This window comes from Coturnix japonica, chromosome 1, assembly GCF_001577835.2.
Source record: "Coturnix japonica isolate 7356 chromosome 1, Coturnix japonica 2.1, whole genome shotgun sequence".
NCBI lineage: Eukaryota > Metazoa > Chordata > Aves > Galliformes > Phasianidae > Coturnix > Coturnix japonica.
In genome coordinates, this window is record NC_029516.1 from 9,702,113 (window position 1) to 9,726,421 (window position 24,309).

Here is a 24,309-nt window from a genome sequence, read left to right on the forward strand (position 1 = left end):
TGTCGTCTTGTTCCCTGTACTCATAGGGGTTGGCAAGGAGTTGGTTTGTGACATCATAAAGCCATGGAGGATGTGACCCTAAGGATGTCCCATGACAACCAAAACATGGCTGTGCTGTGCCATGCTGCTATCATCTGACAATTCCCTACTTGCCACCGATGGGATTCTGCACAGCTCTGCTTTCAAAGAGATTTTCTGGAAGCTATATTATTTATGGATGATACTAAACTAGGAGGAGTGTTGACTCCCTTGATGATAGAGAGGTGCTGAACCAAAATCTTGATAAATTCAAGGGAGGTTGCCACCTGCATGAAGAAGAGCGAGTGCTGGATTCTGCACCAGGGTTGGGACAGCTCTTTCTCTGTGTAAAGACTGAGGGATGAGGGGCTGGAGAACAGACCTTGGAGTGGGATCTGTGGGTTCTGATTGTCTATAACTTGAATCTAAGCCAGCAGTTTATCCCACAGCCAAAAAGGACAACAGAGCCCTGGGGTGCATGAGGGCCAGCATTGCTATTGGGTGAAGGAAGGAGTAGTCCTGCTCTGCTCTGTAGGTTGCTACTTGTTTAAGAATTACTTTTTCAGGGAGTGGGAGTGAAAACCATAGTGATGCCATAAATCTGCAGAGATCTGCTGAGAACATCTGAGATTCAGCTAAAAATCCAAAGAACACACAACAGATTGCTGTCACCATTTTTTTTCACATTCAGAATAATAGATTTTGCCAATTTCAAGTAGGATTAATTTATGAAATAGAGTACATTGAGCACTGCTCAGCCTAAGATACACAACAAGCATAAGGGATAGGGTTATATTTTCTTTTTTCCCTTTCTTTGACCTTAGCCTGATTTTATTTTGTGTGTGGTCTCGTCACTCACAGCAATCGAGGAATGCACAAACATTTCCAGTAGAATAAGGCAGTGGGTAATTGAGGCATCAGATTAAATTCCTGTTGATTAAGAAGGGTAACTGAAATTGCAAGTGTTGCCAATATCTCAGTGGGCATGAAAAATACTACCGTACTGCAATGAAGGAGGAGAAACTTAATCCATTCATTAAGGGAAAAGAAAACTATACATATAATCGTTTGCATATTTTTTGTATCGATTTCCTGGATTTAATGACTTCAGAAATGTTGGAATAAAATATTTTATAATTTCAAACAAACAATTTTGGAAAAGCTACAAGAGAGACTGTTCTAGTTTGAGCAACTTTGTTTCCCTTCTTCACCTAATTCTGCTAGAAGGCAGAGACAATCTGATGGATAAACAGCACTCAGGCTTTTAAGCATAATTTCCCACAGTTGAACAGCTTTTGAATCACATGGTATCTTATCAAGAACTGTTATGTGTTTGAGCATAGATCAGTTTCAAGTTTAAGCACAGAAGACATTCTTCTCAGAAGCTGTACTGTGCTTGATTGAGCCAGAGCTTTTCAGATTTTTATTTGTATCTAACTTTGTTCTTGCTGGGGGTGAAAAAAATTAAAAATAAATGAATAAATAAAAGTAAAAATTGATATATATATATAGATATAAGATTTCAGTCTGAATGATATTTTTGAATATATATATATATATTATATGATATATGATATATATATATATATTATATTATATATATATTATGATATATAAGAATCTCATCTGAAGAATTTACTATTTCTTTGTTTGTGTCTACTAAAAATCTGAAAGAAATAAATCATATGTATATGTGAACACAAAGCACTTGGTCATAAACATGATATGTGTACATCCTGGAAAATTGTTGTGATTCTTTTTCTTTTATTTTTAATACAGTGATGGGTTAAACACTCAGTGAAAGCCTAGACTGAAGTCAAACAGAAAAATAGCTGCTTCGTACCAGTGTTTCAATCAAATTTTATCTGCGCTTTGAGGAAAAGCTTTGAATTCATTTCTAATTTAACTTCACTGTTTTCTTTGGATCTATAGCATACTTAAGCCACTAATTTAATTTACTAATTGGCCCTTCTAGTTACCCTGTTGCTAGATCCTGAAAACATTCCACAATCTCATTTCGGATTATATTGAGGCATACATTCATTTTGAGACTGGCACTGACACTTCCTGGCTTGGTTCTAACATGTGGTTGGTGGTAGAAATAAATGATTCAAAGGAGATTCAATATTCAGGCTTTTTTATTGTGTTAGTCTCCAGTGTTATAAATTCCCTCCATCCCTCCACCAGGAGAATACACAAGATATCCTTCCACATATTAAACAATTCTCCTTTTCTTTTATTATTTGCTGAATATTAAGGACAAAGTGGAAAATGAGTGTGTGTGTATGTGGATTTTTTGTTTGTTTGTTTGTTTGTTTGAAATAATTTTCATTTTTAATAAATGCGTCCCTCTACTTTCTTCAAATTGTTGTTGCCAACAGTGATATTGTAATTTGAGATTGGAGCAATTCACTATAAAATTTGAAGATAATTGAGAGAACATCTTCAGGAAGATAGCTTAAGTGTCTCTGCATAATGAAATATGACTGACTTGCGGAATCAAACTCCATAACCACAAAGGCTATCAAGGTAATGCAATATGAACAGCTGAGGGAAAAGCTAAGATTATGAAAGCAATGTTATAGCTTAAGGAATGTAAAATTTTATGTTGCAGGAATTGTTAAGTAAGTCTGGTGTGTTATAAAAATACCTAACTAAAGAAATACTGGAAATGTTTACTTATGTTGAATTAAAAGTGATGTCTGTTATATACTCAAATAATCTGGATTTTAAAAAAATGGAGTTAATGGAACAACAGATGATTAGATTTGGAGCAAACGAGCACAACTGCATCTTTCTTTTCTTCATTATGTCCTACAAATGTCACATGGAGGATGGTTCTGTGCTTCCTTCATTTCTGGTGTAGAAGCTACTTTTTTCTGGGTATCAGAATGTGTTTGTTATCATAGAATCAGCAAAGTGAAAAAGTTTGGGGAAAATATTATTCTCTGAGAATGAGAGAAGATGAAGATATTTAACTTGGAGATGCTTCATTCATTCAATTCTTGCACCATGCATCACAGGCTGTAGACAAAGATTTAGATCAAAGACTTTGTAAAACAAAATATCCTCTAATACAGATCTAATAAAACTAGTTCTTCTCATTCTCCCTATCACCTTTACAAACTAGTGTGTGTCTATAAGCACCCAGTTCTGAGACAAAAGATATATAGCAACATACCCATGCAGAAGATCTGAAGATAGGAAATCATTTTGCTTGATGGGAAGAAATGGAAAGAAAGTTGAAGAAAAGTATGAAAGGATTCAGAGATAAAGGAGAGAAGGGGAGAGGAGTTCCGAGAAGAAAACAGGCATTGATGTTTAGCTGGAAAAACTGTAAAGAAAAGAGTAAAGAACTTGGATCAGACAACTAAGAAAGGCAAAAACACGAGTAACTAAGAAATAAAAAAAAAGCCTCAAGATACCACTAACATCTATGCTCAGTCAGGTTTCCTTCTACCATTTACTTATTTATTTATTCTGGCTGATGTTAATAACCCCAGAAATCCAAAGGGAAACCTAGCCACAAATGGGGCCAGAGAATCAGCAGATTTCCATCTGAAGACAATGAAGACTTCATTCCCAGATTCTTTCTCACTGTTGGGACCAAGTAAAGCCTTTTGCATTTAACTACCATTCAAAGGTCAGAATAAACACAGTTCTTTAAACTTCCTGAGAAAAGAGAACAGAGAATGAACTGATGTTGATATAGATGTGAACAAATAATGCTTTTCTGTTTCTTTGGTATTTTTTTAATTGCATATTTATTAACTTGTACATATTTTCACTCATGAATGTGTATTATTTTTAGCACACACTCACTTTTTTATTATTATTATTTTTTATTTTTTATATTTTTGTTCAATTGCTTACTTTATTCCATTAGTACAGTGGAAGAAAACAAATTTCTTCAAATCAAGAAGTCATTTTCTGAAGTGAAAAATAAAATTTGGAACACTTTGGAGATCACTATTCATGAGCCAGAAAGCCTCTCCAAGATATCTGCTCCAGTTGACTCCCATTTTAATCATTAAATGCTGTCCATAAATGCTATTTCAAAGTATAAATTTACAATGGTCTCCATTCATAAAACTGCCATGGTAGATCTTCTGAGAGAATTTTGCAGTAATGTCCAGAGTGCTTCCAAGCTGAGTAAAAGCTAAACGGTTCATACATATCAAAGCTTTCTCCTTTATACACAGATGGTCAGCTTGCTATTGGACCCTCAGAGAGAAGGTGGGGGGAGAAGTGTTAGCTCAGAAATGCCAGACTACAATGAAACTTTTTCATAAGGAGCTGATCTATGCTCTTTGCGGCCTGTTCAGAGCCCATTTTAAGAACATGATCTAACTCAGTAGACTTCAGTAGGAGCTGGAACACGCCATATGTCGCAGAACTACTGCTTCTCTGGCATTAAGCAAAACTTCTTGTGAGTGGGAGTTAAAAGTGCATAGCAGAAGAAATTTCTGTCCTATTTAATTTCCTCTTTTCTGTTGTATGGAGAGGTGTAACCCACTTCATGCCTTGAAAAGTAGTGGTGTTTGACTAAATTGCCACACTATGGCTATAAGTTATGACTCCTCTAGAATGATGAGGAATAATTATTTATCAATGCTGTGGTCCTTTACAAGAAGTGGAGCAGGAAATTCACTGTGTACAGATGAAGCTAAGAACATTAGATAATGGTTACTTTCTAGTTCTACTTGAATATTATGTTTCTTATTTTTATTGTGTTTTTCATTTCCTAAGCATTTTTGGACAGTTTTCTATGACTGTTTTAACAATCCTTTTGAAATTAGACTAAACTATTATTTATACCAAACAATAACTGTATAGACTGAAGCTGAAAAAAGACATACAAATGTGCTTATTAGAACTCATACTCTTGTAATCACAGTGGAAATGCAAAATCTGTACGATGTGGCTTAACAAATATTATTGACCTAACTAAACCTTAGAAGTTTTGTTCTAGATCAAGATCATTATTTTTCAGGTCCTCCATGATCAAGGAAGAATAAAACACTCCCTTTTAACAGATTCCCCACACTTTTATTCAGAACCAGAGCCAGGAAAAAGCTTGAATTAAAAGAGTCTAATTACACTTTAATAAAACCCTGCAGCTTTATAAAATCTGTGGGTTTTATAAACTGCAAAGTCCATCATAATGGCTTTATGTGGACTTTATAAGAATGAGAACTTCCAGAAGCTATAACTATAATACATTATACAAAAAGAATTAAAACTTCACAAAAGTACACATCTAGAAATGTGCTTAGAAGTCCATCAGGTGCTGTTCCTCTACTAGGCCAGTGACATTTGAAAAATGACACCAGGGCAAGCTATTTCAAAGGGGAATGACTGCTTATGATGAACTTTTTTGTCTTGTTGCTACTACAGTCCCCACTCCTTAAACACTTCTTGATGCTTCTTGTTGTTGTTGTTTTTTGCTTGTTTGTTTTGTAGTGTCTGTAATAAAATCTGACTTAGCATGCCATCTAGTAGAACACTGTTTCCAGTATCAACTGAGAATCTTACAGGAGCACAAACTAGATAGTGCTCATACTAGCATATATATGAGGCTCATATTTATTTCTTCCCTTCAAATTCTGATTTTGATGTTCTCATTTGAACAGTGACATTGATTATCTTAGATATTAGGGAAAGCAGGACCAGTTTTATGTTCCCAACCTAGCTTGTCCATCCTTCTCCATTCTGGTTCATTCCATTCCACTCCACAAATCTTTCTAATTGTTTGTTTATCTTCTAAGAGCTATTACTGAATACAGAAAATAAATTACCTCTTAGAATGAGAAGCATCCTTGTGATGCTCTGTCTATATGATAGACATGAGAACTGGTGAAAAGATACTCAGAGACGGGAAGAAACGTATAGGTAGGAAGAAATAACACTCGGCAATGTACATGCACTATAGAAGAAAGAAAAATACACTGTCTTTCTTCTGAAATTAGTAAGCAACAGCATTTCTCATGGTCCTGAGAGAATTTTGAATGATATATTATTACCTCTGTTTACAGGTAATCACTGTTCTTACATCTAGACTCAGAAGGCCTGAAACCTATCTGTCCCTACACTTGATATTTGCACCTTAGAGTTCTACCATTACTTTTAAAAAAGTATATTTTCCTGTTATTTATCTTGTTATATTCTATGACCTCTGTTTCTATCACAAAATCTACTATTTGAAGTAATTGTGCAGCTTAGGCTCTAGGGTAAAACATGGTTCTGTTGTCAGGCAAGGACTTTCCAAAGCCACTGACAGACATTTCCAAAACAATATGCACAGATGTTTATTCTAAAGCTTCACTATAACCACTACTTGTCCATTTTCTCACTGATCTTTTGCAAAACCAGTCTGAACTTCTGGAGTGGTCTTGACTCAACAAAGCATGAAGACTGTTCAGTTTTAAGTAGGAGATTTAGTTGTATCATTGCATGTGCTTCAACTGAAATGTAAATGTAGACTGTAAGTTGTCTGCTAGTCCTAGAGCAGAGAGCTGAATTCTGTATCACCTTCTTCAAATAAAGGGAAAATATTCTGCTGAACAAACCTCCATATTTGTTTTTAAATGATATTTGGATTTCCCAATTGACAAATTATTTGCCAAGCAGCACTTTGCATAAATAAAATATAGTCTATTATAGTGTGCTCCATATAAGTTTTCAACCAAGAATTTCATAGCGCCAAACTGTAATTTGGAACTCAATACTACTCGTTTAATTTACTGACAGTTTCACTCAGGCAAATGCAAAACTCCAAAACTCTTCTGAGTCCAATATTCTTCTTCAATCCAGACTCTGCTATGAATGCAAATGACAGAAAAATTGGTTTCTATTTTACTCTGCAATAGACTGATTGGATGTAAATTTATGGTTAATTAGCCCCAAATTAAGCAGTATTATTTTTCTAACTTTTAATACCCTGTAAATGTGTTGATTCTTTTTTCTCTTGTCCATTAGAAAATGAATTCTGAAAATGGTGCGAGCATTCCTCTTTGTTTTGAACACTGATTTACATTCTCTCCTGGTTAAGACAGGAGTTTTTGCTCAATGGCTTTCCTCATCCATCATTAACTGCAGAAAATGTGGAAGCAAATTATAACTCAAATACCACAGTCATTAATCATGGGCAATGTTTTAATTGGACACTTATTTTGACACCTCAAGAAATAGATGGATTAGCAAAATATCGGAACTATAATTGAGAACTACAGTTCAAGTGCTCTTCAGAGCAATAATTACATGATTTCACACACTGAAATGAACTTCATTAGAATTATTTTCAATTTACATTCCTGCAAATGAAATAGAAAGGCTAATTGAAAATGACTGTACACTTAGCACAAACTTAAACAACTGTGAGAACAAATAGTGAGAACTTCAAATATCTCTCTGTATGATATTTTTTTCTAAAGATTTCACTGACTAGCTTAAAAATATGTATTTTATTAAGACTTATTATGATGAATTCAGAGACCACATTCAATCACTGAAATGTGAAGTGAGTATTTCAACCCTGCTGTCTGTGTAAATCAAAGCGTAACCTTGACTCATTTCTGGTGCCTCAATAATTTTTAAGGATGTCAAACCCCACAGCTGTTTTCACACTGGGTCTTTGTCTTTCTTCTAAATTGAAAGGATAACTGAAGAATTGACTGTTGTCTTTGCCATCGCATAGCTTGCCCTGAACTGGCTGTGAATTGTTTTGATAAAAATGTACATCTTAAGAACAATATTTATTTTTCACTCCACTTGCTTTGTATTTTTTAATTGATTTATAGGTTTCCTAACTGGACTTATAGCAAAGATATAGGCCATTTTATAACTTCAAGGAATACTGCAAATTTTGTGCAGTAAAATATTCTAAATTGAGACAAGACTTCTGTATTTCTGTTTTACTTGGATCCTCTGTTGTCTCCTGGGAGCCTGGTAAGAAAACAAACATGGAATTGACCTATATATCAATGCTAGGCATAGGATACATTTTATTTTAACTTACTTAAGCTGTAACAAATCCCCTAGCTTACTTATTTGTGAAAACCTTGGTATTTGCCAATAAACTTCAGCTGGAAAGGGCAGACTCCCTTTCTTAACTGAGAGCCTGGAGCCGTGTCCTGAGCTTTGTGTGTTGGAGTGCACAAATCCATTAAGAGATATGGCCTTCATCCAAGCAGTTTAGCCTTTAATTTAAGAGCAGTTGGCAGAAAAGATAAATAATAATAATAATAAAAATGCACAAAAGAATATTACTCAAATATCAAAGAGTGACAGATTTTTCTCGTTCAAAAAGCTAGATTAAATCTGTCTTTCTGACAGTTCTCAGGTGCTGCAGAAATGGAAGACGTTGCCTCAGTAGGTGGCACTATTTCCTCAAAATCAATGTGAAGCAATTTTTTGGGTGGGAACTTTGGGCAATTAGATACTTTTCTTCTGATGGTCTGCAAAAACCTGCATCTAATCACGTGGATCATTAAAGGTATTGTGCAATAAGGAAAATAATTCTACCTTGAGAACAATACTTCAATACTTTTTGATTTTTTGTGATCTTACACATTCCTTTTTTTTTTTTTTTAATTTAATTTTTATTTGTTCCTGCACATCATTGGATTCCTTTGATTAAACAGATAAATTTAGTGCAGAACGTAAAATTTCTTCATTTTTACTGAGACTGGTGCTCCATTATTTAATAAGATTAAATATATATTTTAAATAAATACCTTCAGAAGTTTGGACTCACAAAAAATCATTTAGGATAATTTTTTTGAGAAAAAATAATTTATGTAACAAACTTTCTTACTTTCTTAAAGCATATTGATAAAAAATAATAAAAACAGATCTCCTATATTTCAAAAAATGTAACATTCTAAAACTTGATATTCACAAAGATCCTTAGTTTTCTATGTAAAGTGTTTATAACTGGTGAAAATGTTCATACTTACTTAAATGAATTGCTGACAGATACCAGTTGATTCAGTAATGCAGATGTTGCTTAGTTTAAGTTTCATCAGGTATCTGGATTCAGTATTAGGTTTTGATTTACAAACCAAACAGCTGGAAGCAGACTACTTTGCACTACTGCTGTACCATAGTTTTCTGCGGTGTGATCGATTAAACACATCTAATGTTAAGAATAACATCTTTAACTAGATCTTCAGTTTCACAGTGTGCAGTGCACTGCAGTAAAATCTTGAGATAAATGTTAGCTCTATAGTCCCTGACTTGACAGGTTCCCTCAAAGCCTACAAAGATTTCAAGAAAACAACTGTTTTAATTTGTAATAATTCTCCCAAGCAACTTCAGTACATATAGTGCAAACCCAGATGAACAGAACTATGAAAAACAATTTCTTTTGGAAAAGTAATGCATAATTTAAGTAGGAAATTAAAATAGCTTTAAATTACATTCTAAGTTGATACATGATTCAGGAATGATTTCTGAGAAAATGTTTTTATATGTTTTTACAGACAATGGGGGCTGCTCCAAAAGTAATGCTTCTTTTTTATTATGTTGGCCCAAAGCATCGCATGCTGGTGGTATGGCAGGAGAAGTTGAACTTTCCTGACAGTATTCCAGTATATTTTGTTTCTGTGTGACGGATGGTAGCAGGGGGTCGGTCTGACAAAATAGCATCTGACATGAAAGTGTGTCAAGCAAGGGTGTCTGACTGAATTCTTCCATTTGGAAAAATAACACCCGCTGACGTTCATTACATTTGCTGAACGTTTTTGGAGACCAAGCAGTGAACGTGAGCACAGTGAGGCAGTGGGTGGTGCATTTCAGCAGTAGTGACAGCAACAGTGCATCACCTCTGCTGGTGCAGACTATTATGAGCATGGCATGAAGTCATCAGTGGTGAAAATGCATCACTGTGTTGAAAAACAGAGTTTTCTATCTGCGAATTTGGTCTATCAAAAGGTGTTATTGTGCTCTTTGTACCTGCAGTGCTGACTGACATAAATGTGAGGCATTTCTTTTGGAGTGACTTATGAAGAATATCCATTGAATGGGATATTTTCCTGACTGGAATATCATAGATCTTCTCAGAACAGGTTAAATTTCTTAATTTGTCAGGGCATTTCTCTGAAATGCTTTTAGGAAAATAAAGTCACATGACATAATAGCAGCAATACTGGAATACTTGATCCCTTATTTGAAGTTGTTTATTTTTCCTTTTTGTAATTCAAGCATTCAGGCACTTTACAGCTTACATGCAGATTTTTCTTGTAAAATAAACCATCACATGTGTAACCTATCACACTGAAAGTGAATGAAGCTTTATGGTAACTTTGAGGTCCTTTTATGACATAGAGAAAAGCCCACAACTACCCTAGTGTTATAGATTGTTAACAGTTGCCATTTGAATTCTTCTTAATGGATAACACCCAATAACTGTTTTGCTTTCCACTGTGCCTGCAATCTGATATCTGTAAGAAATCTTAAATCTAAGAGTCAGCTTAAAATCTTTACTAAAATACTAAAGAGAATGAATAACAAAGGATCTAATGTTTCTAAAACCCACATGACCCTATTTTAAATGTCCTAAAGTTCAAGCTATCCCCAGTTCACGATATTATTAACTGCTTGAGCTTAGCTTTGACTAAACTGTATACAGAAAGCAAAAAAAAAAAAAAAAAAAAAAAAGTTCCCAAAGACTAACTAGGATGATGACTATTTCAACAGAGGCTTCATCTTCAAATCTACCAAACTATGGAATGTTTTCATGTATACAGACTCTATTACATTCATGACTAATTATTTATTATTTTAAAAAGTAGAAAATTGAGTCTAAGAATGGGTAGATCTTCAGTTATGGCACATCTCCTACCCCTTCCAGACTTCATGATTGCTAAAGAAATAGAATGAAGAAATCAAACAAATACAACTGCATAACTTTAATGAATTCTTACTTTTGGTGTTTGTTTTCTGGATCTCAGCAACATTTGCTCATGTTGAAAGGGGAGATTACGCTCAGGCATAATCTTCCAAATACAGGAGAAGCTACACTTCTTATAGATTAGAAGGCCACAGTGTTCTTAGCAATGCACAGTTAATCCAAAAAAGATTGGTAAGTAATCAGCATCATACTTCAAAGTGCCTGCTATGATCTCTATGATCTTTGATGTTTTTATTTTTTTAATTATTTTTTATTATTGTTGTTGTTGTTTCCCAGAGGTCACTGAGAGAGTAATAAAATGTAAATATAATGCTGATGATCAAAGAATCACAGAATGGCTTAGACTGGGAGGGACCTTAAAGATAATCTAGTTTCAGCCCCCTGCTTTGGTGGGATTACTATCCATCAAATATGGCTGCTCAGTGCTCCATCCAAACTGGCCCTGAATGACTCCCAGGATGGAGCATCCACAGCTTTTCTGAGCAATCTGTTCTTGTGCTTTACCTCTCTCTGAGTGAAGAATTTCCTTCTGACAACTAACATAAACCTCCCCTCTTTTACTTTAAAGCCATTTCCCATTGCCTTGTCACTATCAGGCCACATAAAAATTTTTCCTGCTTATGCGCTGCCATCAAATAATGGAAGCCTGCAATGAAGTCTCCCTGAAGCCTTCTGTTCTCCAGACTGAACTAGCCAAGCTTCCTTTACAAAACCTTTCTTTACAAGAGAGGTGCTCCAGCCCTCTGATCATCTTCATGGCCTCCTCTAGACCCACTCCAACAGTTTCACATCTTTCTTGTATTGGCTTGGATGCAGTATTCCAGATGGAGCCTTGCAAGGGCAGAGCAGAGTGGAACTATCATTTCCCTTGCTTTACTGGCCACTCCTCTTTTGATATGGCCCAGGATACTGTTGGCCTTCCAGGCTGCAATTGCACACTGCTGGCTCATGTCCAGTTTTTAATTCACCAGGACCCGAGTCCTCATCAGTGGGGCTGCTTTCAATGAGTCTGTGCACATATTTGTGTTTGTCCCAACCAAAGCACAACCCCTTGCATTTGGCCTTGTTGAATTTGTCATTAAATTGATGTGGGTTCGCTTTTCAAACTTGCCCAGGTCCCTCTGGATGGCATCCCTTCCTTCAGCTGGATTACCCAGCTTAGTGTCTTCAACAAATTTGCATTCAATCCCACTATCTATGTTATTGATAAAGATATTGAGAAGTACCAGTCTCAAGACTGAGCCTTGGGGACACTGCTCATGACCAGCTTTGGATAGAGAGCTGTAAACCAGAAACCTCATGCTGTGGCCAATCTAACAATATTGCATCCACCAAATAGCTTTGAAATATCACATACTATCCTTCTAGTTTGGAACCACTTTGAATTAGTAGATTCATTGATCAGAGTAATAGAGAGACAACAAAATCTAGGGGACAAGACTTGAAACTGTAATTTCTGCTTGGGAAAATATTACAAAAGTAATGTCTTTATGCAGGTAAAGACAATCAACGTTTTCTAAAAGTATTAACAATAAAGAAAAGATGCAAACCAAGCCAAAATCTGAAAGGGCAAATATTTATCTCTAAGAAGATAAGCTGGATAAATAACATATCTTTTTCTTCTCTATCATGAAAAAACAACATGGAATAAAGAAATATTTTAGGAAATCATTATTAAAATTCTACTGTATATTCAAATCCTATAGGATTTTTTTTTTTTCTCTGTGAAGGAAGGATGTTTTCTCTGAGATGGATTTTTGTTCACTTTATGTTTTAGAAATCTATACATAGACTATGTAGATTTATATAGAAAAGTACTCAACATCAATTTGAAGCATATAATATTTTCCAAACAAACCTTTTTTGCTATTGCACCCATTCTACTTCAAATTACATACAGAAATGAGTAAATTTGTAGGGAAGCTTCTTTAGCTTTTTGACTATAAAGGAGGAACAGTATCCACTCATCTCAGTCCCAGGTATTCAGCTTCTGTGACATCCCTCTCAAAATTTGCTCAGAGCCCTCTGGGAAAACAGAAAGCTTTATAAATAAAAGCTCTACTGGCACAATGGCACTTAGGAATTGAATTAACTGTTTTCTGGATTGTGCCATTGGAAGATGAGAGAATTGGATTCACTCTCATTTTCACCTTTCAAAAAGTGAATAGAATTAGAGTGCAGAATCAAAAAATAAAATTAAAAAAAAAAAAGCATAATAAAGAACAGTTGGTTGAAACTTAGCTCTTCCTATTGCAGTTCACTCACACTAATTTTGCATGACTGAAGAAGAAACTAGCTAATATTTTAAGAAAGTATACCAAAAATGAGTTTGTTTGGTGCTTTTCATCTCATTTTGAGAATTAAAAAATGGGATCTCAGACCTTTCTAAATGCAAATATTGCTTCACCATCATATATTCCCCATGTGCTTTGCATTTTTATATATTTTACTTAATCTGAATACTTTAAAAATATTCAGAGATTTCTACATCAAATCAGTAGCAGTTTTGTTGGCATCCCTGACTGGCAGGATGGAATTCCAAAATAGCTCATCTTGTACCTGGATAATCTTTTATTATTACAGATGTCTTTTCAACAAACCAACCAGGAAAGAAATATTTACTTTAAAAAACTGTTTTAATAGATTAAATCAAAAGTTTAGATATTATGATGTTTATAGCTAGCATATAAACAAGAATGAAATATTTTTCTTGATAAATAATAGAAGGCATTCACATCTAATTGAAAGTACATGAGGTTACCTTGCATATTGTGAATGCTGTCTTGAATAAAAAACAACAATTTCCACATTTGGAAACTGGGAGTTAAATTAGAGACATAATATTTTTTTTCTACTCAATGAATTAATTCATCCAGCACTGATTCTTAATCAAGATTGTTTCCATTATTTGTGAAAATTTAACATTTTTCCTGCAACGCACATTCTATTTTAAGTAAAAGCTCCTTATTTTTTCAACTTTTTTTTTTATGTGATATAAGAATAGGTATTCTGTCAGATTGCAAAATTTAGCTATACAACAAACTTTGTAGGATAAAGGTCTTTGCTAAAGTATATGTAATTTATACACCAGTTGTTACAAGTAACAATTATAATTCCATATGCTGTACTTTATAAAACCTGGGCAAGTTACCCCTCTGTAGTAGACAGTGGAAACTCTGTTTGAATTAAATATACTATGAATGGAGTTCAGTGTTGGAAACCAGTTCAAAGAAATATTATCTAAGCAAAATGGAATGGGAGATTTCCTTGCAGTTTTACAGAAATTATTAGGCATGTGCCAGTCTGCTCAGGAAAATCTGTACTAACTTTGAAATGAAGTAACACAAATATCAGCCTCCTCTACTTCAGAAAGTTAAGTGGTATGAAAATATTTTTCTTGCATGCTTAACCTTTCTCTAAAACCTCTTTTCACTTTAATTACTCTTTCCCTGTAGGCAGAGACTTTGAATATTCCTAAATTCAAACACTCTGTTTAGCCTGTTAACAGTAGTAAAAAAGTCTATTATGTACCCATTATTAAACATCTTTGTGGTGATGTGGCGCTTGGTGAAGTGGTTTTTTTGGGCATGGTGGGAGTGGCTTGACAGTTGAACTTGGTGTTCTTGGAAGCATTTTCCAAAATTAATGATTCTGTGATTCTATGGTTCTATGATCTTAATAAATTCTATGTAGTTGTGTTACATATTTTCATGCAAGAGAGTAAAACAACACAGCAGCTGGGTGAAGAGTATTAAAACTGAGCTGATCAATTTTGAATCCCAACTGAATATATATAGGTGGGTTCTATTTATGATTTTTATACAATAATTCGTATTAAAATGTTCCATAAGAATTACTAAATCATAAAAACAGCCTTGTAAGTAATCAGCAGCAGTATCTCACTGTGGTGAAGAAAGAGAGAATGGAAATGATTTATTTAGGTCCATGCAGAGGGGAATGGCAAAGGCATATATAAAGCACTGAATTTGATAATACACCCCATCCATATGTAGAAATCCCAGGCATTTAAGAACAACCTTAAATACAGGATTTCAGTGCTACATTTCTTGTCTAATCCAAACATTTAAGTACATTGTGAAATGTGTTTTAAAGGAGCTACTTGCTAGGCTAAGACTACAGCAACAGATAAATAGAATTCAGGAATTCATATATTTTAACTCAAAGTCAGCAAGGACCTCCAGTTGTGTGAATGGGGGGGAAAAAAAAAAATAAAAAAAAAATTGACACTTCAATACTATATAAATAAAGCTTCCTGTCTAAATGAGCGAGACTTATCTCGCCTATTTGTGAATGCCCATAGTGGAACAAATGAGGTCTAAGTCTGCTTTTGTAATGTGTGATGAGATATGGGTATCTTGCAGACTCTTTCCAACATGTGAGGTTAGAATTCCCATTCTGAAGCTGTTTTCTCTCTGTTGATCACATATATATGCATAACATCTATCTCAGACTTCTAAATGCATCTAAATTCTGAATGCTCAAGATTAGGTCTTGTTAAATGAAGCATTTCTAAAAGTGTCCATACTCTTTACTACAAGTGTTCTGCTTCTTGAAGAGAACTGTTCTGCCTCTGACAGTTACTCAGAAGCTGTTAGGAATCTTTTAAAATCATTTTAATATCTCCAATAGAACCACGAAACACTCACTAACATCTAAAGTATTTTATAAACAGGCCTTAAGAAGCTCTTTTTCTGCAGTCTACAGATATGAGCGACATTTAAATCTGTATTTCATTGTACATGTAACATCTTTAAGTTGTTTGCTTCATATACAAGAAGCAAATGAAACTGATTTTTAAGACATTTTTAGAAAATTCTAAAAATGTTTGGTTGAAAAAAATGGTTTGTTCAACATGTTGAGAAACAAATAGTTTTGTTCTGTTTTAAGTTATTTATATTAAAGTAATTGTAAGTAAAGAGTTTACTTTCTTAAGACATTATAGGGTTTATATTCCCTGAATGGCTCTATATGGCCCACAGAGTAAAGAGTAGGAATCACATTCCCTGCTTCTTCAACAAGATTCACAGACATTTTTAATGGCTGCAGATCTCTAGCTTAACAAACAGTCTTATGTAGCATATTATACCTTCAGAACTTCATGTTCAAGTAAAATACCTGAATTTCATCCAATACTCCAAGACAGACAAAGAAGACATACGAACACCAGGTTCCTACATCTATTAAGATCCCCAAACACTGAACAACTTGGTTATCAAGAAACTGATGGTATTTGTTACAGAGTATGTAAAGTGGTACAAGACCATACATATAGATACATTATTTTTTTTTCTTTTCTAATTATTTATGTTATGTAACCACTATCCACCAAAGCAATGTTTCAGCAGGAAACTTGCTTAAGTCAGAGAAATTCAAGTTCAAGTCCTTGCTGTTGTGCTGTTCTCATTTTTGTACAAAGGGAAATATCTGAATTTTTGAGTCCTTTAAAATAAACAGCTTAATTAAGAGAGTCTGAACAGTTAATTACCATTATGGACTTTATTGGATAAATATACTTACTCACATGCTAAATCTTTTATAGTTTGGAAGAAGAGTGCTTTACAGTATTGATACATGTAGATAAAAACAGAATATGAATATCAGCACCATTCCTATTCTGTCAGAGTACATCAAAACTTTTTATTATTTCCTGCATAGTGCAACAAATATAATCTCATGGAGCTGGAAACATTTCAAGGTCTTGTGCACTAAAAAATAAGTGCGCAGTCAATGCTTTTTCCAGCCACAAAGTAATTTCCAGACCAGGCTGGCAAGCTTTCACTGACTGCTAACTATAGAGGAACAATGATCCTCATGTCTCTGTTCCAAAGACCGAGAGTAAACTTGCTGTAAACTACAAGTCATCCCATAGCTGTCTCTTGAAATTATAATATTTACTGGCAGTGGAAGATCCCAGGAATTCTAGTGCTTTTTGTCACTGAATATTTACAGTACAAATCAGCAGGATTGGACTCAGTGATCTCTGGAAATCCCTTCCAAACCCTATGATTCTGTGATTGATTCTGTGATTCTGTGATTCCGTGATTCCTTATTCAGCAAATGAGGAAAAAAAAAAAAAAAGTTCTCTTTTTCTAAAACTTTTTAACAAAACTGTATTATTTATTCAAGATTATATTAGGTTACTGAAGTAAAATAAATTAAAGAAATATGTTTTCATTCTGTAGCATGAGGTTGAAAAATATGTTTATTTGCTCAATTCCTATTATTCTGTAATATGTTGTTCTATAAAATATTTCTTAAATCACTATAAAATTATCACAAAATGCAGTGCTGAGTATCCCAGGAATAAAGACACAGTGCAGTGACTGCAGCCTGGTTTGCAGTGTGGTCATATGGCCCTGTACAAGGTAAAACAGCATTTGAGCTGATGTACCAAGACTGTTGGCAAATACACAACTTTCTGCTGCACACAACTTAAGTATAAAATATGAAAAATGTTTAAAACTTTTAGAGAAATCTTTATTTCATTTGTCTTCATAAGCAGTCTTCTCCATATTGCAATATTTTGACTGAATTCACAGTTCTTATAGCTATTCTTTTCCCTCAATGCAATTTCATCGGTGTTCTGTGAAATACACAGGCATCATCTTTTCTGACAGAAGGGTCATATGCCAGTCTGAATATATTTTTGAACTTATTTAGTATTGATAGAATTGGCAATTCATTGTTAAGAAAAAAATAAAAAATAATTTAAAAAAAATAAAATAGCTTCCTCAAAAGGTTTTGGGTAAGGTTTTTTCTCTGAAATCTTGTTTCTTCTGTTTATCTGCTCATCCAAAGTCAACTGTATTTCAGTCACAATATGGCATAGATGTTTGCAGTGTTATAAAAATAGGAAGTACATGTAGGCTAGTACTGCACAGGGAATGAAAAACTGTTTGCTTTATAGATGGGATTAAATTCATATTTTGGCAATTTATCTTTCCTATTTCCAGAATAGGCTGCAGAGTAAAAGATAGCACAACTGGGAGTGATTCAGCCTCAACATATCATACTACTTCTTTCAGAAATGTATTTTTTTCAGCAAGTAAATCTCAATGTTTTGGGTGATTTACATGTACTTTGTATTTTCAGCAACTGTTACCCTCAAAGGATTGTCATAGAAAAACTGATGTATTGAATCTATATATATGTATTAAGAATGTATCAAGGTACCTGAAATAATGTTGTTTAACTTAGGTTAGTAAATAGTTGCTAGTGATTCATCAGCTTCTTCTAAGAATAATATGTGTATCTGTCTTATTCTAAACTCTAAAAATTTACTCGGTTCTTCCGAAGCTGGAGGTCTGATACTACACAATTATGTGTGACTTTTTACACCTTTGGCTCACTATGTGTTCTTTTGCAGAATATACAAGACTTACATTGATAAGAAATGATAGACCTTTAGGTTGTATATGTAAAATCCCTGTTCTGTACGAAACAATAAACACCTATTTATTCCTATCAAGAAAAGAGGTGCTTGCCTTTTATTGTCTGAACAATAATATTGATCAGATATTAATAAGAAGTTAGACCATACTATCAATTTATGAGATTCACTCTCATCATCAGATCTGAATGTAATGGCTTCAGCCTGTCTTTCATCAGATCTAATGTGTGGGCACTACTCAGCTAATCTTTGAATAGTACTTCAGCTTTGGCAATACCAAGGCAGTCAATGCCTGCTAATGGTGTGCAGGAATGGAGCCCATACAGTACTTTAACTGATTATTCATCAATCTGCAATTATTAAATCTCATTGATTAAGTGTATAGACTATGCATTCCCTCCCTTTGTTAAGATTTGAACCATACCTTTGTCTTCAGCACTGAATTATATTCTCCTTAGGGAAGAGAAAAATGATGTTGCTTAGTAAAGTAAGAACAAGTAAATTGCTAGGTCTACTAAACTGAAAATCATTCATCATAATTATACAGAGAAAGTGGATAATGAGGTCAAGATTAGGTATTTCAGCAAAAATTCCAGTTACCTTTACAGATAGAGTATATTCTCCCCAGACACAAAGCTAGGAAAAGCAGGAAAAAACTTAATAGTTTTGCTTTGAAGTACTTTCAATCAATTTCCCATGAGCTCTTTATTCTATTGGACTTATAAGTCTGGGTTTCAATTCTTCATGACCTACAAGTATATTGGAAGTTCAAACTGTAAGCAACTGAATATTTCAGTGCTTTTGTTGTTCTGTGCTTTGTCACAGATGGAATGCAAGTGCCTCTTCTCATTTAAAAGTCTGTTGGTAGTACACAAGACTATAATAGGAATGGTAGCCTTTACTTGTATTAAATTTATTTTTATGTTGAGTTACCATAAGTGACTATTCAGGCCTTTTTATACTCTATAACTAGAAGTGCATTCTTTACAGAACAGTCTGAGGGAGGAATACTGAAATTTTTACCAAAGTGCTTTTAAAACAAATATTCCTTGAACTGTTATTGTAGAAAGATGTTTGTTACAATACTTGATGTTACAAATACCTGAATTTGAGTGGATGATTGATTTAATTAAGGTTGCCAGACTGGTTTAAAAACTTGTTTTTCTTTGTTCTGTTTTTCAGATCTTTAGAACAGTTGGATTCTGAATATAAAGAAAATGTCTGAGTTTCCTAATCACAAAGCATAGTTCCTGGTTAAGTCAAGGCTATCGTCAAGATTAAATGCTACATAATTTTCAGAATATTCAATCTGGCCGCTACACTACAACTAAATGAAATGCAGTGAATAAATTATCTTTCTTCAGCCATGGAGTCATGACAGCTAAATATATATATGTGTATGTGTGTGTGTGTGTTTTATTATCTTCTGTATTCATAGTAAATTAATACTGTGCTTGCTGATGGTAATTTTGATTCTGCTAATGAGTTGTAACTTATTATCTGAGTTTTTTTGATTGTTTTTCTACTTCTGCTCATGTCCTAAATTTCTTTCCTAATGCTTTCAAAAATGCTGGCCTTGCATCACAAATCTCCTTACTCATGTTTTTATATACTTTCTAATATAAAAGTTCCCCATCGATAATAGTGGGCTTTGGATCAGCCCCACAAATAACAGGGAAAAGCTGTAATTTCTTTCATATGTTTTATCACTGGGAAGCAAAGACAATTACCTTTGTACACAGTGTGCTTGTATGGCTTGGTCTTTAGCCCTCCGTTAGATGGTATTATTCTCTGGCGTCAAAGTGGATTTCAGAAGGAGAGAAATAAAACAAAATGGAAAGCTCTTAGGAAAACATTTATTGAAGCACAAGATAATTTTACACTTGCCTTTGTTTCACTATATAGACTTGTATATACAGGAATGCATATTAACAAAGTTCTGCGCTAACAAGACTTTCTAGTCTTCAACTAGACAGAGATGTCAGGAAACACCAGATACTTACAGACTTTGGTATCATTAAACAGCATTGTCTAAAATGCATAGGGATCAGAATAGTCCTCTGGTTAACCTTCCCACAACCCAGAAGGATTTTCAGGGTCTGCACCAAGCTGACTGTAGAATTCTTTCTGCCTTCAGTGAAATCTCATTTAAGCCTGTGAGAAAAAGTTTCAGCTATGTAAGATGAGCTACCACAGATTCTATACAAAGCGCTGCAGTGTTATGGATGTGTCCTGCTGCAATTCCTTACGTGAAGTTGTAACACAGCAGACATGGAAATGCGTCTTTAATAGCAGACTGTAGATAGCAGATACCAAACTCGCCAGGGGCATATGCTGCCGTGATTTCTAACTCTATCACTTAAAAAATACATGCATACATGCACATGTACAAAAAAATGCTAATCAGTAAGAGAGAAAGATGATCATTGCATACAACAACATAATACCTATGTACCTAGAGAAGTTCTAATAAAAAAATAATAATAATGATAATAATTATTATTTCACTCAAATGCATGAAATAAAGATTCAGACAGACCTCAAACTTGTATCAAAGTTTTGCTGCTTAACATAAATGTAGGGTTTCCTGTTCAATTCATATTAATTCAATTAAGTCAGCATTACAAAGTGTTATACTATGTTATATTATGGTTACTCATGACTATGGACTGAACTTTTTTTAAGGTTGTCACGAAGTACTTTGTAGTAATAAAAAACTATTTTTTTTTCAGTTTTTTCTGAACCATAAAACACACATCACAGGCCCCCAAATTCAAGAATTACCATAACTTTATCTGCCTCAGCAGATAAAGGCACTCAGAATTGCTAACTTCTGTGCCAGCAGTGAATTAATTCAGAAAGAAACTGGAAAAATATTTTCAGGTGGAAATCAATAAAGTAATAATAATAATAATAATCCAAAAATCTAATAGTAGCATGCATTGCTCTTCCTTCCAAAGAAAAGAAAAAGATCAAAACATCTTGGAACTTTTATTTAAATGAGAAATTCTCATCTAAATTCCTTTGTTTACATCAATCCATTTCAGTGGGCCTTTTCTCTCCAGCTCTAATAACTACTTGTTTGCAAATTAAGATGGTATAATGGAAAAGACTATTGAACTCTCCTGGAAGCAGTGATGCTGTCCTCACTTCTCAAGGTGCAGAAGAAAAGGACCTCTCCCATGTAAGGCATTCCAGATTCCCAGGCCAGGTAATGTGAACACTGGATTCGAAAGCCAAACTTCTCTGCACCATGTGAGCACTGATTGCTACAGATGTAGCAATGAGCCTCCTGAGCTGTTTGCCTCAGAAAGTACCTGGGAGAGCAGGTATACGCAATTCTGCTAACAGCAAGAAAAGAAGATTAAATTTGTTTGCAAATATTAAGTTCTGGCTGTAGCACCACACTTGAGGTATTTCCCTGTCTAATGTGATTGCCCAACTGTAAGAATGGCACCACTGCAGTGAGGGCAAAGGCTTGCTGGCAGCTTGCTCCACGCAGCCTGAAATGACAGAAATTTACACACACGCAAGCTACTATTAGAGCACACTGTAAGCACTCCATAGAGGTACATGCAGCAGAACTCTGCATATGAATATGGACAAGTTCCAGGGCAAACCCTGGATGGTACTGAGCCTGACTGCTGAGACCCAGGGAAGAAACAGGTCTGGGAAAAGCCACACTTGCATGTCCAGGAGGATGATCAGTGATTGTTAATTCAGTGTTTTACTAGTTTTCACAACCCTGGTTTACCTTTAAAACAAACAGATGTCTGAGGATATGTAATTCATACAGAATTAGTGCAGCTTTACACTTGTGTCCAACATACCATATTCAGGAGTTAGGAATTCTGAGGCTTAGTGGCAATCAGATCTTTCTTTAGCCTCTTCAGGTATTTTGGATAATTATTTCCTTCAATAGATGTGAGATTTTCAAGCTTAGCACTCTGGAATCTTGAAACCAGCATTGATTTGCCTTTCCCAGAGGAAGCACAACGTTCTCAGCACTTTGATCTCATTAATTTTTGGATTTCGAGCGGGACTAGGAAAGTAATCCTGCCACTATACCCAGCATTGGTGAGGCTTCACCTCTAGTACTGTGTTCAGAGGCACCTCGGTACAGAAAGGACACTGAGGTGCTGCAGCAGGTCCAAAGAAGAGCAAAAAGGCTTGTGAAGGGCTTGAAGAATATGTCCTATGAGGACAGACTGAGGGAACTGGGACTGTTTAGTCTGGGGAAAAGAAGGCTGACGGGAGACCTTATTGTTCTCTTCCAATATTTGAAAGGTGCTTACAGTGAGAGTGTAGCTGGTCTCTTCTCACTGGTGACAGGTGACAGGATTAATGGAAATGGCCTCAAGTTGGACCAGGGTAAGTTTGGATAAAACTGTAAAATTTCTTTACAGAAAGGGTTGTTAAGCACTGGAATAGGCTCCCCAGGGAGGTGGTTGAGTCACCATCCCTGAATGTGTTTAAAAACCATTTGGATGTGGTGCTCAGGGACATGATTTATTGGAGGTTGTTATTGAGTTAAGGCAATGTGGTTAGGTTGTGGTTGGACTCAGTGACCTTTAGGGTCTTTTCCAACCTGAGAGACTCTATCTATCTTTTACCAGGAAGCAGGTAATGTGATGAAGGTAAAAAGACACTTTGGATATACAAACGAGTAAACAAGACCAGTGTATAAACAAATGACCTGGTGTAGAAAAATCCAACCTTATTACTTGTTATCAATAACTCAAACTCAGTCTTGGCCTCCAGTCAACCCTCCCAGGCAATATTTGTGCGTGATTTGGAGTACAGTAGTTTTTCTTTAGTTATTATAAAAGTTATATTGTATTTACATGTGTGCTAAACATAACTACCCTAATACTTACCTACATTGGAACATAACTATGTCACTGTCCAAGGCCATGTAATTAGCAGAGGGAAACAGAGAGACAGAAATGTCTATAGGGGCTTAAGCTGAAAAACCTGAATTAGGACCCTAATGTTTGCAAAAATGAAATACAGTAGGAACCCTCTATGAAGTCGAAACTCTCCCATATATATATTTTTTAATGTGTGCAGAATCATTTTTATTATTATTATTATTTTTGCAAGGTTTTCATAGAATTAACTCTACAAAAATTCTGTGACATTATAATTCCAGCCATATATGCAAACACAAATAAAGTGACTGACTTCTATTTTGGCTAGGAGACAGAGTTATGAGTCATGGAAGGCAAGATTTATTGGTCTATCAGAAACATTTACTTTAAATTGTCTCCTGTCAAATTCCGTTGAAGAAACTGAATCTGCGTGTAATTGCACATAGCCATGGAAAGTGCAGCTTACTCTTTGACTGGTTTAATTCACTGCCTTTCTGCTGAGGTTCTGGCCTGTGATTTTGCTGTAATAGACACAAATCTCGTGTTAACTTACGCAAGTCTTTCCTGTTTGATTTATGATTTTAATGCATCAGTGACAAATAGTAATAATATACTCCTTGTCAGACTTGAGCCTACTCTCCAATTATTGCCATATTGATCAGAAGTATGATCTAACACATACCCAGACACTGAACCAGACAGTTGAACAAGATGTGCTTTATAATGACATGAAAATAGGTGTTAAATATTAAGACTAGGCTGCTTTATGAGGTTGGCATCCAGCTCAGCAGGGACAGTAACACAGTGTCATGAAGCAACAAGTAAAACTTCCTAGATGTGACTCTCTTCCAAGTGGGACAACCCTACAGCCACATTCACTGTCTTTGGAGGTCTGGCCTCCACAGAAAATTCCTCAAAACTCTAGTGATTTCTGAAGCTACAGACCTCATAATACCTTGAACCCACTTCCAGCTAGATAGACTGATTTTTAAGACTGGAGATTGTCCCCCATTTTCCAGATGCCTAGGCATATATGGGAGATTTGCTTAACTCGTGAAACTTTGTCCACATTTAAAAGGATCTGGCAAAAGGATCTG

At 34.9% G+C, this 24,309-nt stretch overlaps 1 long non-coding RNA gene across 1 annotated transcript; it reads left to right on the forward strand.

Annotated features, from left to right (window-relative positions):
- The first annotated feature begins 30 nt into the window (after positions 1–30).
- On the forward strand, positions 31–19,714 carry LOC116652785. Its single transcript, XR_004305997.1, has 3 exons — positions 31–343; positions 2,400–2,547; positions 19,524–19,714. It is a non-coding gene; the product is annotated as an uncharacterized LOC116652785 (long non-coding RNA).
- The last annotated feature ends 4,595 nt before the right edge of the window (positions 19,715–24,309 follow it).